Genomic DNA, 13,542 nt, shown 5'->3' with positions numbered 1-13,542 from the left:
TTTACCCATTGCGTGGTGAGAATAAATAAGGTTCGTTAATCACGAGGACATTAATATTTAAAATGCAGTTTGTTGGTTACTGATTGCTAGGTATCTTATGAAATCTACCTTGTGTTTTTTCTCGCTTCCATACAACTGTCTATGCATCGTACATAAGTGAGTGCTCTTTTTCATTACTGCTATACCTTTTGGAAGTCTTCAAGTGTTTTCCACTAGACCTTCTTTCTTTCTGAATGTCGAACTTCCGTGCACTATGAAAATGTACATTTTTTCTTTAAATTCTAAGCTTGGCGCTGGGAGCAACAAAAAAGTTTTTAAATGTGTAGTACGAACACAAAAGACTATTTAAAATTTCAATACTTAGTATATTACAAATAGAAAGCATTTATTGTTCTTAATATTGTTAAACATCTTCTATGATATAAGTTTCAAAAAGTGTTTGTTTGTGATATTGTGCTGTTTCTTACGCTTAGCTTATGACGCACATACTTTGTTTTCCCTTTAGCCTCTAAGTCCGGTAACACCAACGCTTGATCTAATTTATCCTTCGGCAGGCACGCATCTAGAAACATATGTCGGGGAAGGTGTCCGAGCCAAGTGTTTCAGAAAAAATGATAATAATAACATTAACGACAACAATTAAGCAAATGTTTAAATTACTACATTAATATAATTCATAGGTCTATTCACTTGAATATGTAAATTAATCAATTCTATTATTGTTATTACATGCAACGTTACAAAGATGGTACAAGGATAGTAATATAACAGCACGAATATTAGCTAATATCTAGCTTACGTGTAGTTAAGATCGCCAAAATTTGCATAAAAACAGCTGTCTTGGCTAGGAAATTAATGTCAAAAAAGGTGATGAATTGAAGATTTGCTGAATAACAAAAAAGGATGTTAAATCCAGTTTACGAAAAAAAAAAGTTCCTAATTAATATTTCTGTACATAAATCTTCATTGATACTGTCATGCAAAGCCGTATGATCCCAATAGAATCCTTGTTTTCTAGTAAGTTCGGCAGGAATAAGTAACCCTCGATTATGCTAAACAAATATATTTTTTTGTTTAGCTAGAGCAAGACCCCAGGAGGATGCAAGAAGCCGTTCCTGCAAAAGTGTATGTTTTACGAAGCGAAGAAACGTAACAAAACCACCACGTATGGAAGGCAAACCTGCATTTAGTTTATATCGCATATTTACAGAGCCGTGCCTCCTGAAGTTACTATAAAAATCCCAACTTGATTGATTCTTTTAGACATGCTATAGTTGAAAAAAATATGTTTAAATGCACCAAAAGTGCATCATTATCAGATTATGCATATACCGTGTTATTGGAATCAACATATTTGTGTAAATTGGGTGCCTCCCCGATGGCGTAGTAATAACGTCGAGGTCTTGCAATGAACGGTCCTCGCGTTCGATACCCAATGGAGTCACAAAGTGGATCGGATCGCACTTTAAACTGTAGGTCGGTTCGCGATTTAGCCTATTTGTGAATCAAGTGGACTTAAAAAAAAAATTAAAATATTATCAACCTTAAGAATATTTGAATCCACTAATTCACCCGCAGGTAAGTCAAATTTCACGTATCGCTCTTCATCCTCGTTCATAGACTTCCTGCAATACCTTGTGAATGTGTGTTATATCCCACCAGGTGCGAGAAATGCGCAGAGTTATTCTTTCCCTGTACTGCGTTACTTCTTTTCATAACAGTAAGGCTAAATTCTCGTTTTATCTGAACTTTTAAAAAATGTGCAAGATACGTCTCTATCTTTAAACAACCACCCTTTCAAATGTATTTGTAAAATAATTCCTCTCTGTTTCAGAAAACCTCTTCCTACAATCAAATGGCGGAAACAACTCTCAAGTCTCAACAATTATAAATTTATGCTTAAATTTCCTATCATTTATACAAACAGTAGCACATATCACGTCCTTTGGTGCAACACTGTCAACAGCTAATGTTACTTTCCTCGTCCTAATCAATTTACTTCCAACCAGCGACGGGGCCAGGAAAATGTGACTGGGGGCGGGGGGCGGAAGGCTGGCAACAAAATATTGTAAGGGGGCAGTCACATTAAAACGCCCGAAAACACTACACATATATATACTTATATAATAATACTTATAATAATAATAATAATAATAATTATATTCATGTATGGTGTTTTGTGTTTGTCTTTTATTTAGAGTAGACGTTTACTGCCTAAATTTACTTCTTCATTACGAGTTTATCTCCACATGATTCGTTTTAATAAAGACAGTAATTCTTTTTTATTGGTAAGTTGCGTTGTCTCTAGTGGCCTATTTCAGTATTGGAAGACATTCATAATTTTATAATTCATCGTCTTTCTTGAGATGAAACTACTGATATAAATATTTAAGTTATAAGATAATAATATAAATGACGAAAAAATGCTTCGAAGAGTTTAATTTTCTTGGAAAATAAACGTTACGTTGGAAGAAATTAATCTTCCTAAGTATTAGAAACAATGTGAGGCACTTAGTGAAGTGCAATTCTCCCGTAGGAGAATTCTGCTCTATGTGCTTTGGAGAACACATTGCCCACCCTTGGTACGTCCAGGACTTGACATTTCTTCTCAATGGCAAGAACAGCCAAATCAAGCAGTTTGCATCCAGCATCCTGTTTCGAGCAAGCCTTTTCAAAGATTTTAAGGACAACCATCTTCGTAACGCTGAAGAGTTTTGGGCAAAATTTGTGTCACCTTTCAGGGAAATGTTATCACAGGATAAAAAATCAGACAAAGGTTTCAGTTATCTCATAATTCAAGAAATATTCTGACCCTGGCATTACATACTCATACTCTACCATTCCAACGTATGTCTGTGCTATCCAATTACAGGCACTTATGGAGTTCGTGGGAAGAAGTTCTTCGATTTTGATATGTACGAGAAAGAGCGAACCTGCATCTAATGATTGAAGAGTGGCAAATCCTAATATGCGTTCTTTTACCTGCCCGCGATATGTTTTAAATCGAATTTTAAGTGTAATTTGCATTTTAAGGTTCACGTTCAATACATTTCCAAATAATATCCCCTCATTAACTTCAAGAGTATCGAAGAAATTCCCTTTGTTAAGGTTTCCTCAGACTCATCATCACGAAATTCAAGTACCTGAATAGTAAGAAACCGCGATGAATCCACAACAACTGACATGTAGTGTCGGGTTTTCTTCGATCACCTTTGGTCCTGGGTTCGATACCCAGTGGAGGCACTTTAAACTATAAGTCCAGTCCCGATTAGCCTTACTGTGCATAAAGTGGACTTAAAACATTAAATCAACTAACCAACCAAATCTTGAATCAACTTTGAATGTCTTTTAATAATTAGCGTTGTCACTAACGACCACGATTAGAATAATTTGCCCGTACTACAGATGATTTCTTGTGGTCCTGAAAATATTCGTGATGTTTTAAAATCATCCACATTCAACACTTTTCACAGTTCTTAAGACTGGTTAAAACTTAGGTTAATCTCGGTTATTACAGGACCTAAATGAATGAGAAATCACCTATGCCCAGGTCGGCGCTCGAATCTTGAAAGAAAGTCACACACACATAGCTATATACGTATATACTAAAACAAATCAATATTTGTTAATCAAGTTGGTATTATAAGCAGGAAAGTGATATCATGCAGAATACACCACTTTGAAAAGGTGAAAATCGTCATACTCTTATAAATGAACTCTCTTATTATTCGATATTTCATTAACTTCAGTTGGGGGGCCGGGGGGTCGTAGTGTCTGACATGGGGCGTCCCCCTGCCCCCTCTGGCGTCGTTACTGCTTCCAACCCTCTAATAACTTCGCTGCTGATAGCCTCAGCTTCGAAATGGAAGCTTGTGTGTCGGCGAATAATACAAAGAACTTGTGTTTACTGTCCCTCTTTCATTCAAAATCTGCCGTTTTCCTTTTCAGTTTTTCCTGCAAAACGTCGTCAGCAAGCAAACCAAATTACAGAATTTTTATTGCCCCTCCCTTGCATCAACCTTCATTCCTACTTCAGGCCTGGATTTATGGCAGTTACCCGCTACTGCAGGTCAACCTCGCCCCTATGTTTGGTGATTGCCCCCTGAAGCAACGGTGTCCATTGTTCAAAGCGAAACCTCTGTCAGTGGGGAACGCCGAAAAATAGTCTCGGAATACACCCTGGCCATAAACAGGTTCCCGCCACCCTGACATTGCTGTCAGCTTCCCTCTGAAATTTGATAAAACTACTTTGTGAAATTTGTTATGAAGGCTAAGTTCACAGAATTAAAATAACAGCTACACATTCCTTCATCTGATTTACAGAAAGGCTAATCGGGACAGGACCCACAGTTTAAAGTGGGATTCAAATCACTATGTGCCTTCACCGGGTATCACACCCGGGACCCCTTGATTACAAGGCGACGACGCTAACACTGCACCATCGGGGAGTCCCCTCGTAGAGCAACGTTTCCTTCTACGACGATTATACAGAACTATGTGTTCTTCTTCATTTGAAATCTATTCTATATCAGACTCGGTATTTCGTTATTACAATCCAAGGAATAGTATTCTCCTTAAATAATAAATAAATAAATTTAAAAAAAGCATTGGAAATCATCTTCAAACGGACGTAAAGAAATCGAATCCAACCACCTGTAGATTGCCTGAGGGAAACAACAAGAATTTTCTGAACAAAGACATTTCCGAAATTTCCATAACATTCTAATAATTTCGCAACCCGTGCAAATAATCATGTGGTAAAATGTTGTCATGGTTCCCTGTAAACACTAAAATCACCAAATTAGTTATTTCCATATTTCCCGTATTTTCTCCTCCTCTTTAGCTCTCAGCTGTTCGGAGTGGGATAATGCAAGATTATTTGTCCCTAATTATCTCCTTCTCTTAGTCTTGCTAATATCTTGAATTCCTTAAAAACTTTCCCAACAACTCCTTATCAATTTGTACTGCCATGTTTCCTACAATGTTTTTCCTACATCCTAATAACTTCACTTCTGTACACCCTTTGATGTAAAAATTAAATAATAATAATAATAAACCCTATTCGTCGGTCCGCTTATCTTTCCAACCTATAAAGCTGAGACTATTTTTACAAGATAAATCTCGGACTCTGACACTCCACGATGTTTTGTTCCCTCCTTCCACCTTCTCTACCTGCCCTTTTACTTGATGTTATTCAGAATTGTATTAGTATCTGGAGTACTATCGTAACATAAAGTTATTAACCTGGAATATTTTTTTTTAAAAAATGGGGAGTAACGCTGTGTTTCGAAAGAGTATAGGAAATAAGTTTAGGTATTCATTCATTACTCTCTCTAGAATAGTCTTCTTTTGACTTAAAACACGCTTATCAACGTTTCTAATTGAAATACTTTATTCCAAGCAAACAAGTATTTGCAACTGATCAAATATTTTGCTTTTATTTTTTCGAGACATTCGAGACGAGACGGGACATGTCCCGTCCCGTGAGCAACACTACCGTGAATACGCGCTCAGAAACAAGGAAAAATACCAAGTTAAACAATGCAAAAAATAATTTGCAAGTTTGAATTATTGAAATACCTTACTTTTCTCCACGCCGAACACCGTGGCAGAGTGGTTATCACAGCGTCATACAACGCTAGGAATCCAGGTTTGAATCCCGGCCAGGGCATGGGTGTTCTTTGTCAATGTCGCTGCATCAGTTTCATGATACATCACTCATCCTCATCTTCGCGATTAGTCATGTCACCACCCAAGTATTTTCCCATATAATTTAGATTTTGCTTATACCACTAGTCCTCTACAATTATATATACTACGGGCTGACAATTTAACTACCTTTACTTATTAAAATATTTAGCAGAATCTGAGGCCTTTGTGGGAAGTACGAAACGTAAATAGTATAGGCTATTTAACAATTTATTGAGGAAACAACGACGAGAAATTTGTCGTATACAACAGTGGTAACTTTAACAATAGAAATTTTCCAGTAACAAATTTAGTATAACTTATCTAATTAACATTAATCATTCAATTTAGAAATATAACCACACTTCATATAGGGCAAAATAAATGTACCAGAATCAGTTTGTGTTTCCCATTACGTATTAAGGTTGGTTCAATGTTCTGTATTATTCTTACGTGGAAAATATATTATTAATCAGCAATTTTGAATAGGGAAGTTCTAAATCTAATTGAATACAAATGAACATGATTAGTGGATGTTGGTTAACTCTGAAAGGACCATCTGCGTAATGGTAGCATTAAACATAATATAAATAAATAGTGAACAAATGAAACTATTTAACTAAATCAAGTAATATGAATCTTATATTAAACTTAAATATATTAATAATACTACCAGTACACATATGATTACTTCAGCTGACCGATTCTACCAGTTCAAGGTAGAGCTACGAGATGTGAACCCAGCAGCTGCCAGAGTACGAGAGAGAGAGAGAGAGTTGAGTTGAGTTGGGATTTTAAGTCCACTTTATGCACAGTAAGGCTAATCGGGACTGGACCTACAGTTTAAAGTGGGATCCGAACCACTTGTGCCTTCTACGGGTATCGAACCCGGGACCCCTTGATTACAAGGCGACGACGCTACCACTGCGCCATCGGGTAGGCCCAGAGAGAGAGAGCTCAGCTCGCCTTTCCATAGTCACATGACCTAGTGACGTATTACTTCCCCCAAAAAGGAAACAAATGAAAAACGAATTGCACACAATCTGACTCATATTCCTTTGCGAGCGAGGAATAGCGTTACAGTCAACAAGTGGCAGAAAAGCGAAATATAATAAACCAAACCAATAAACAATTACCTTTCTCTTTATTTTAGTTTTGAAATTCTTAGGAGCCGCAGTAGCTCAGTCGTTAGAGCGTCTGACTACCATGCGAGAGGCCCGGGTTCGATCTCCGGCGGGGGTGAACCGGGACTTTTTCCACCTGTTAAAGCGGCCCCGGCGCCCACCCAACGTCATATAAAGTGGGAATCTGCGAGGAAAAGGCTGCCAGGAGCGTGGTGCTAATCACATCACCCCCAGCTTCAGCCGAGATCAAGAAAGTGTGGTGCCCTAACTCTACACCCCCCTATACACCTTCATGGCGTGGTGCAAACCACAGGGGAGCACTTAACCTCATTTTTGCTAATCATGATACCGTCGAATATGTGATTTTTTAATATAGCTATTTGTAATTTCACAGCAGCTTTCCTATATCTCATTCGTAAGTGTCTGGCAATGCTAAAATTTCATGATGATTGAATTGAATTGATTGAATTAGTGTTTTAAGTCCACTTTATGCACAGAAAGGCTAATTTGGACTAGACCTACAGTTTAAAGTGGGATCCGAACCAGTGTGCCTCCACCGGGTATCGAACACGGGAACGCTTGATTGCAAGGCGACGAAGCTACCGCTACGCCATCGGGGAAACCAAATTTCATGATGAGAATTACAACTCGCGAAACTTTAAAAAAATATTGTTTCAAAGCTTATCTGTATTAGTTTATAACAATTATAATTTATTTTCCATAATAATGTAATTGGTAATTATCCATATTCGTTTTACATGTGTACCAAGATAAATATTATTTTCTGCTAACACGTCTTCGTCTTCTTTCGTTTTGAATCATCTACATTTAAAGGTTTAAGCAACACATTTTAACTATCGATGTAAGTGTAAATCTGCTCATTTTGGTGTTTAACTTAAAACGTTCGCCATGCAAGGTTTTGGGTGCGCGACAACTATTAGCAATGGAGTTGATGAGGAGGTTTGCGGCCTTAATTTTTGGTGAAATGTATAGATATTAGGTTAAAACATCGAAGATCTTAGGAATTATTATAACAATGCAAACAGTGTTTCTTGCATTTTATCTTAACTACTGCTTACATTTCTCCAATACAGAAGCTAAACGAAAGGAGAAACAAATAACCTCGTAGCTCGGCCGCTATTGGCATTCTCCGAACATTTGCAGTGTTCTTTCGGAAGGGCACGTGCTCCGATTTCCAGTTTTCCCCCTAGGTTTTTTCGGCCTCTTCCGTCGGGCTACATAGAACACTGGAGGAATACAGGAGAGAGAGTTCACTGCGCCAGATGTGTCCTGAGCTCTCGCTACCTAACTTGGTGAACTTTTCTTGTCAACAGTCGGGAGAAATTAGGAAATTTGAAGCATGTGAAGACATTACGAACGAAAAAAGCTGATTTGTAAAATAAGTATATCGAAATGTAGTGTTTTATTGTGCAGAAAAAAAAATTGAAAATTTTCCGTTTTCTGTTGGGGGTTCGTGTGCTCCGTAAACTCTCTTCAGGCGACGCCTCTGGTTAGATTCCCGGCGTGGGTGATCTAAGGTCGGAATTCCGGCCTTGTCTCTACATAAACCGTCTCTGGGGCTCACCCAGCCTCAAATCAATGGGTACTTGGGGGGGGGGGGCGGAGTAGCGTCAAATCATCGCCGACAAAACAAAATATCGACGGTACGTACAAAACATTGACACTACGAAACATCGACAGTACAAAACATCGACAGCGCAAAACATCAACAGTATAAAACATCGACAGAACAAAACATCAACGGCAAAAACATCGACACCAAGAACATCGACGGTAAAAACCGACGGCAAAAACATCGACGGGAAAATCATTTTTTGACAAAGTTTTCCAAACTAAGGAATTGAAATCTAATCCCGAATATTTTGAGATGGGCTACCCTAAATTATAGTGTTTCAGCGAAACGAATGAGAGAACTCAAGTTGCCAACTCACAGTGCTACCGTGCTACCAATGTACAATGGTCATTGATAAGATTACAAATAAAGAAATTGCGCAGTGATCGTGATTGTTTAGTTTCTGATAACCATTTATCACTTCTCGCCGGTATCCGTATGAAAGATAAAAGGACCACCAGCTATTGTTATTCCTTGTTTATTAGACGCAGGAGACCGAAAGGACCAATATAGAGGCTATCCACCGGAAGGAAGTGCCTTCACGCGGACGCCATACTTGTAGCACAACTTCCGGTTCGTAGGTTCACAACATGCCGCTAAAGGGAGCTGAGAGTGTGTCATGTATGAAAGGAACGAATGGGTGTGTACAAGGAGGATGTAAACTACGATCAGGGCTAAATAATTTTTCACGGATCTCTATTCATCCATTTTCTCGAGATCTAGGCGCCAAAATTATTGCATTCAAGCTGTCAGGCGTGAAAATTGGAAGCCCATTAGCAGGAGTAGACTCCGCAGTAATGACAACGGATGTGCAGGAACACAAAAAGTCGGGACCTGAAAAAAAATCCCGTTCCCATCCACACTTCGGAAAAAATGATAGAGTTTAAAAGTAGTTTATTCCCTTCATATATTTTTTTGTATTAAATGTCCGAAATTTATTGAAATTAGCAGTTTTTATTCCAGAAATGCAAAATGAATCATCACACGAGGATGATATTGTGTGTATAATTAACATTTGTTTTAGTATCGGTAATGTTGAACATTTTCCGCTCCTATAATCTCCCAATTTAGTCGGGAAATAACATTATTTTTCCCGTTTTGAACGTCAGGACTTTAAAAATACCCCGTCCTGTTTCCTTCGCAACCAAAAAATTTCCGTCCCTCACCCCTTGCACTTCATTAAGGGAACAGCTAAGAGTAAGAGAATGGGGGAAAGCGAAGTATATCCAGGTTGTGGGCAAAAATGAAAGAGGCGCGCTGGCATGGTTCAGATTAGGGGGATGGAAACAACTAAGAACGAGAAACGAATCAGGGGAAACGATATGTCCTTTGTGCGAGGGGGAGGAGACGGATAAGCATATCCTACTGACCTGCTCTTCTACACGTGACCTAAGGAACAAATGAATGAAAAAACAGGTAGGGAGGTGGTAGAAGTGGTAGACGACAGAATAAAGATAAAGGAAACGTGGCAGCAAGTTGCGAAATACCTGGGAGAAGTAAGAGAACGGCGGGGGAAAGCTATTAGAGAAGATCATGCTCCAGACGAGCCATTTTTATAGTGTAAGTGTGTGTAAAGTAAAATGTATGCGTTTTTTGGTGAGAGTGCAGGAAAAGAGAAGTGGGGCGAGGAAGAAGGAAGTAAGACTAGATGAAGAACTGTTGAGGGAGGGGAATAATGTGTATGTAGGGGACAAAGTAAGAGACAGCTTAAAAGAAATCTAAATGTAACAAAATAGTGTAGAAAAATCAAAAATATGTAGTGCGTACAGCCTATGGCTCGCACAAAAAGAAAATAAATCTAAATCATTAAAGATAGAAGAGATATCATTCAAATCTCGATTTTCTCTCTGCTTTAGTGATATGAGCAAAAATATTACTTTTCCCTTCTAAAGATACTCGGTCATAGTCAGATAGGTTACACGTTACGTTCTGGAAGTACATACGAACTGTATTAAATTTTTGTGTAACCAGATTATTATTTTTGTGTGTGTGTGTGCGTAACCAGAGGAAATATTTTTTTGTGTAACCAGAAAATTAAGTGCGGGCACTATTATTAAATTTCGTGTTTTGCAATGGAAATCTTTTCAACATTGATAGAGAAGATGTCCTAGTTTTGAACAACATAGTCAGGTAATGGTGTATCATTGTGTTTGTCCCATCATTAATTTTTCCAGTTTATTATTCATCTTCATCGTCACGTTTAACACAAATAGCAGAAAATTGACTTAAAATAACAATGAGCGTTTTGTAATTCTGCGTTCAAACGGGAACGAAACCAGCAAGTGTGCATTACCGCATCCCTCTGACTTGCCCTGACTGAAGAAAGAAGAAAATAGCTCCTTTTTCCGTTTTTCATACGTCCATACATCTCGCACTTTTTCACTTAAAACATAAATGTATGCATCCAAAGATTTACGTGTTTTAGGCGCTCTCGCTCGTCGCTCTGTAGGAAAAATTACTTCCTATATGCGGGCTACAAATATCGCCAATACAACGACGATCAGCAAATGGATCTCATCCTGGAATAATGCCGTATTACTTCCTAGCTGCTCATCCAATTGATATGCAAAGGCCTCTACTTTGCCCTGATATCTCTTATTCTCCTCGTCGTCAAGTGCTTTTATATGATCCATTTCATCCGGTATATAAAACGAGAAGAAAGGCCACAAGTACGCGCTTGAATTACCCGGCAACCGTCAACCAGAAGTTGTGCTACAGTTCCACAATCGATTTTGCCGTTCGATATGATTTTGTTTATTCGTGGATAGCTACTATACAACTTGACTTTTCCGTAGTGACTTTCCTTCGGTTCATGCACTGGTATACCTTGTAGCATGGCCTCTTGCTATCAAAACGAGCTACGTGAGTAACAATGTACACGTAATTTTCAGTCAAGCAAAGCAAACTTCAAGTCACATGTAAGCGTATACACTGTGTGCAAGTAATATAACTACCCCCTTGCAATATTTTCTCGCCCCCTTCCCCTCCAGACATTTTCCCCCGGCGCCGTCACCACGAAGTACCTCTGTTGTATTTGAATCAAGGGGTTCGAGGTTTGATCCCCGGTGGAGGAAAGTTGCACAGTGGGTATGGATTCTTTAAACTAAAGGTTCAGTTCCGATTAACCATTCGTGGGTCACACGAAAAAGTTATCTTGTTGATCGCTCACGGTGCCAGAGACCGTGCTCTTAAAATGTTAAATTAAAGGTCAACAACGCCAAATCCTGAAAAAAATAACGGTGAAAGATGTTTCATATTGGATTGCGACGACATGGAATGAAGTTAAGAACTCAACACTTCAAAGATCATGGAGAAAGCTCTTTGGTTTGGAGAAATCCAACGAAACTTTGCCGGGATCGGAAAATAAAAATGTCTCTCAACTCGTCCAGCTAGCTAATGAGCTACCAGTGGAAACGCCAATCGAAAATGAAGACGTCCTCGAGTGGTGTAACCAAGATCAACAAATGGAGCTGACTGACGACGCTATTGTTGATATAGTCATCAATCCTGAAGAAAATTACGAGGAGCACGACACCGACGAGAGCACCCCGAAAATATCACATTCTGAGGGAATGAAGGCAATCGAAGCTGTTATAGCCTACGTTGAACAGCAAGAAGAGTCCACGCCGCTTGATCTACTCTCCCTACAGCGTTGGCGTTACATCGCAGCATCGAAGAGAGGAAAGAGGCTAGTCCAAAAAACTATGAAATACTTTTTGAAAAGTAATCTTCTCATTTATGTGGTACTAGTAATAAATAATTACTATACAGGTGTAAGTGTTGTTTCGTCATTTACGACCTATTAGCACATTATCTCCGTATTATCCGAGATTTTCCGTATCCGAAGTAGCCTCGGTCTCAATTAGCTCGGTTAATCGCGAGTCTACTGTATTTGAAAACAATTGAGATTGTATAAAACTACGAATTGCATGTTTCAGTTTTAAAGAAAAAAATATATAGGACAAAATAAGTAATATTCGAAATAACGAAAAATTCAATGTTACATATGCACCCATAAAACTAAACAAAAAAATCGTTTTAATTCCCCTTTATGCACAGAGAAGTTAATCGGGACTGGACCCACAGTTTAAAATAGAATCTGAATAACCATGTGCTTTCACTGGGTATCGAACCCTTGACCCCTTGATTACAGGGTAACACTGCGTTAATTGCGAGACAATTCTTAAAATGCGTTTCTTTTGCAAATAAAGTAACTGGTGATTAAAAGTATTTTTAAATTTTTCACAGCACTTTTACAAATGTTACACTGATGGGTATCAATGACCATCTGAATCAAACTGTCCATCTAGTGAGTCACTTTCCCTCAGAATATTCGCTCTTCTTCCCTTATGACCACCTTATCAGGGACGGCGTTCCAGGCGGGCTAGGGGACTGAGGCCCCACAAAACATCTCTGGCTCCCTTCTCTCCAAGATTTTTACAGTAGGTTAGACTTATTTCGACCAAAAATAGGAAAAACTAGAAGTTTTCTCACTCAATATTTTCCATTAAAAACTTCCATTTGGCCAATCATAACTCACCAAACTTGCTGCAAAAATTGAATCACTATTTTTAGGAATAGGTCTAACAGGTGCGAAAATATTTTTTAAATTATAAGTAGGAGGACGTTCAACACCTAACGAACCTTCAAGCTTCATTTACATGGACGTGCGAACGGGGAGGCAAGGCTGGTCGCCTGTCCCACACCTAATCCTTTACTTAGAAATGCAATGTAATCTTATTGCAGTTATAATACGTATTATACTCTAAAAGAATGTTACCTATTTTGAAGACGGAAAATATGCAAGCAACTACTGGAGAGGGAATTGCTTGTATTACTCTGTATATAATTGAACTATTCCACTCCATTTTCTAAGAAATTTCTTGTTGTTAACACTCACTCATACTTTATTCGTTAGCTGTGAGCTGTGTTGCTTAATGTCGCTGGCGAAATAATGGCTCATACTTGGAAATTAATAACTTATGTGTAGTTGTTTTGAATCTGAACTGAGACTAATTTAAAGTCACATATAATTTAAACAGTATGATCTTTTTTTTAATAATGCAATACATATATAGCTTAATTCCAAGTAGTCCA

This window comes from Lepisma saccharinum, unplaced genomic scaffold, assembly GCF_977018435.1.
Source record: "Lepisma saccharinum unplaced genomic scaffold, izLepSacc3.1 HAP1_SCAFFOLD_127, whole genome shotgun sequence".
NCBI lineage: Eukaryota > Metazoa > Arthropoda > Insecta > Zygentoma > Lepismatidae > Lepisma > Lepisma saccharinum.
The sequence above is the reverse complement of the archived record's forward strand: the minus strand, read 5'-3'. Positions refer to the sequence as shown.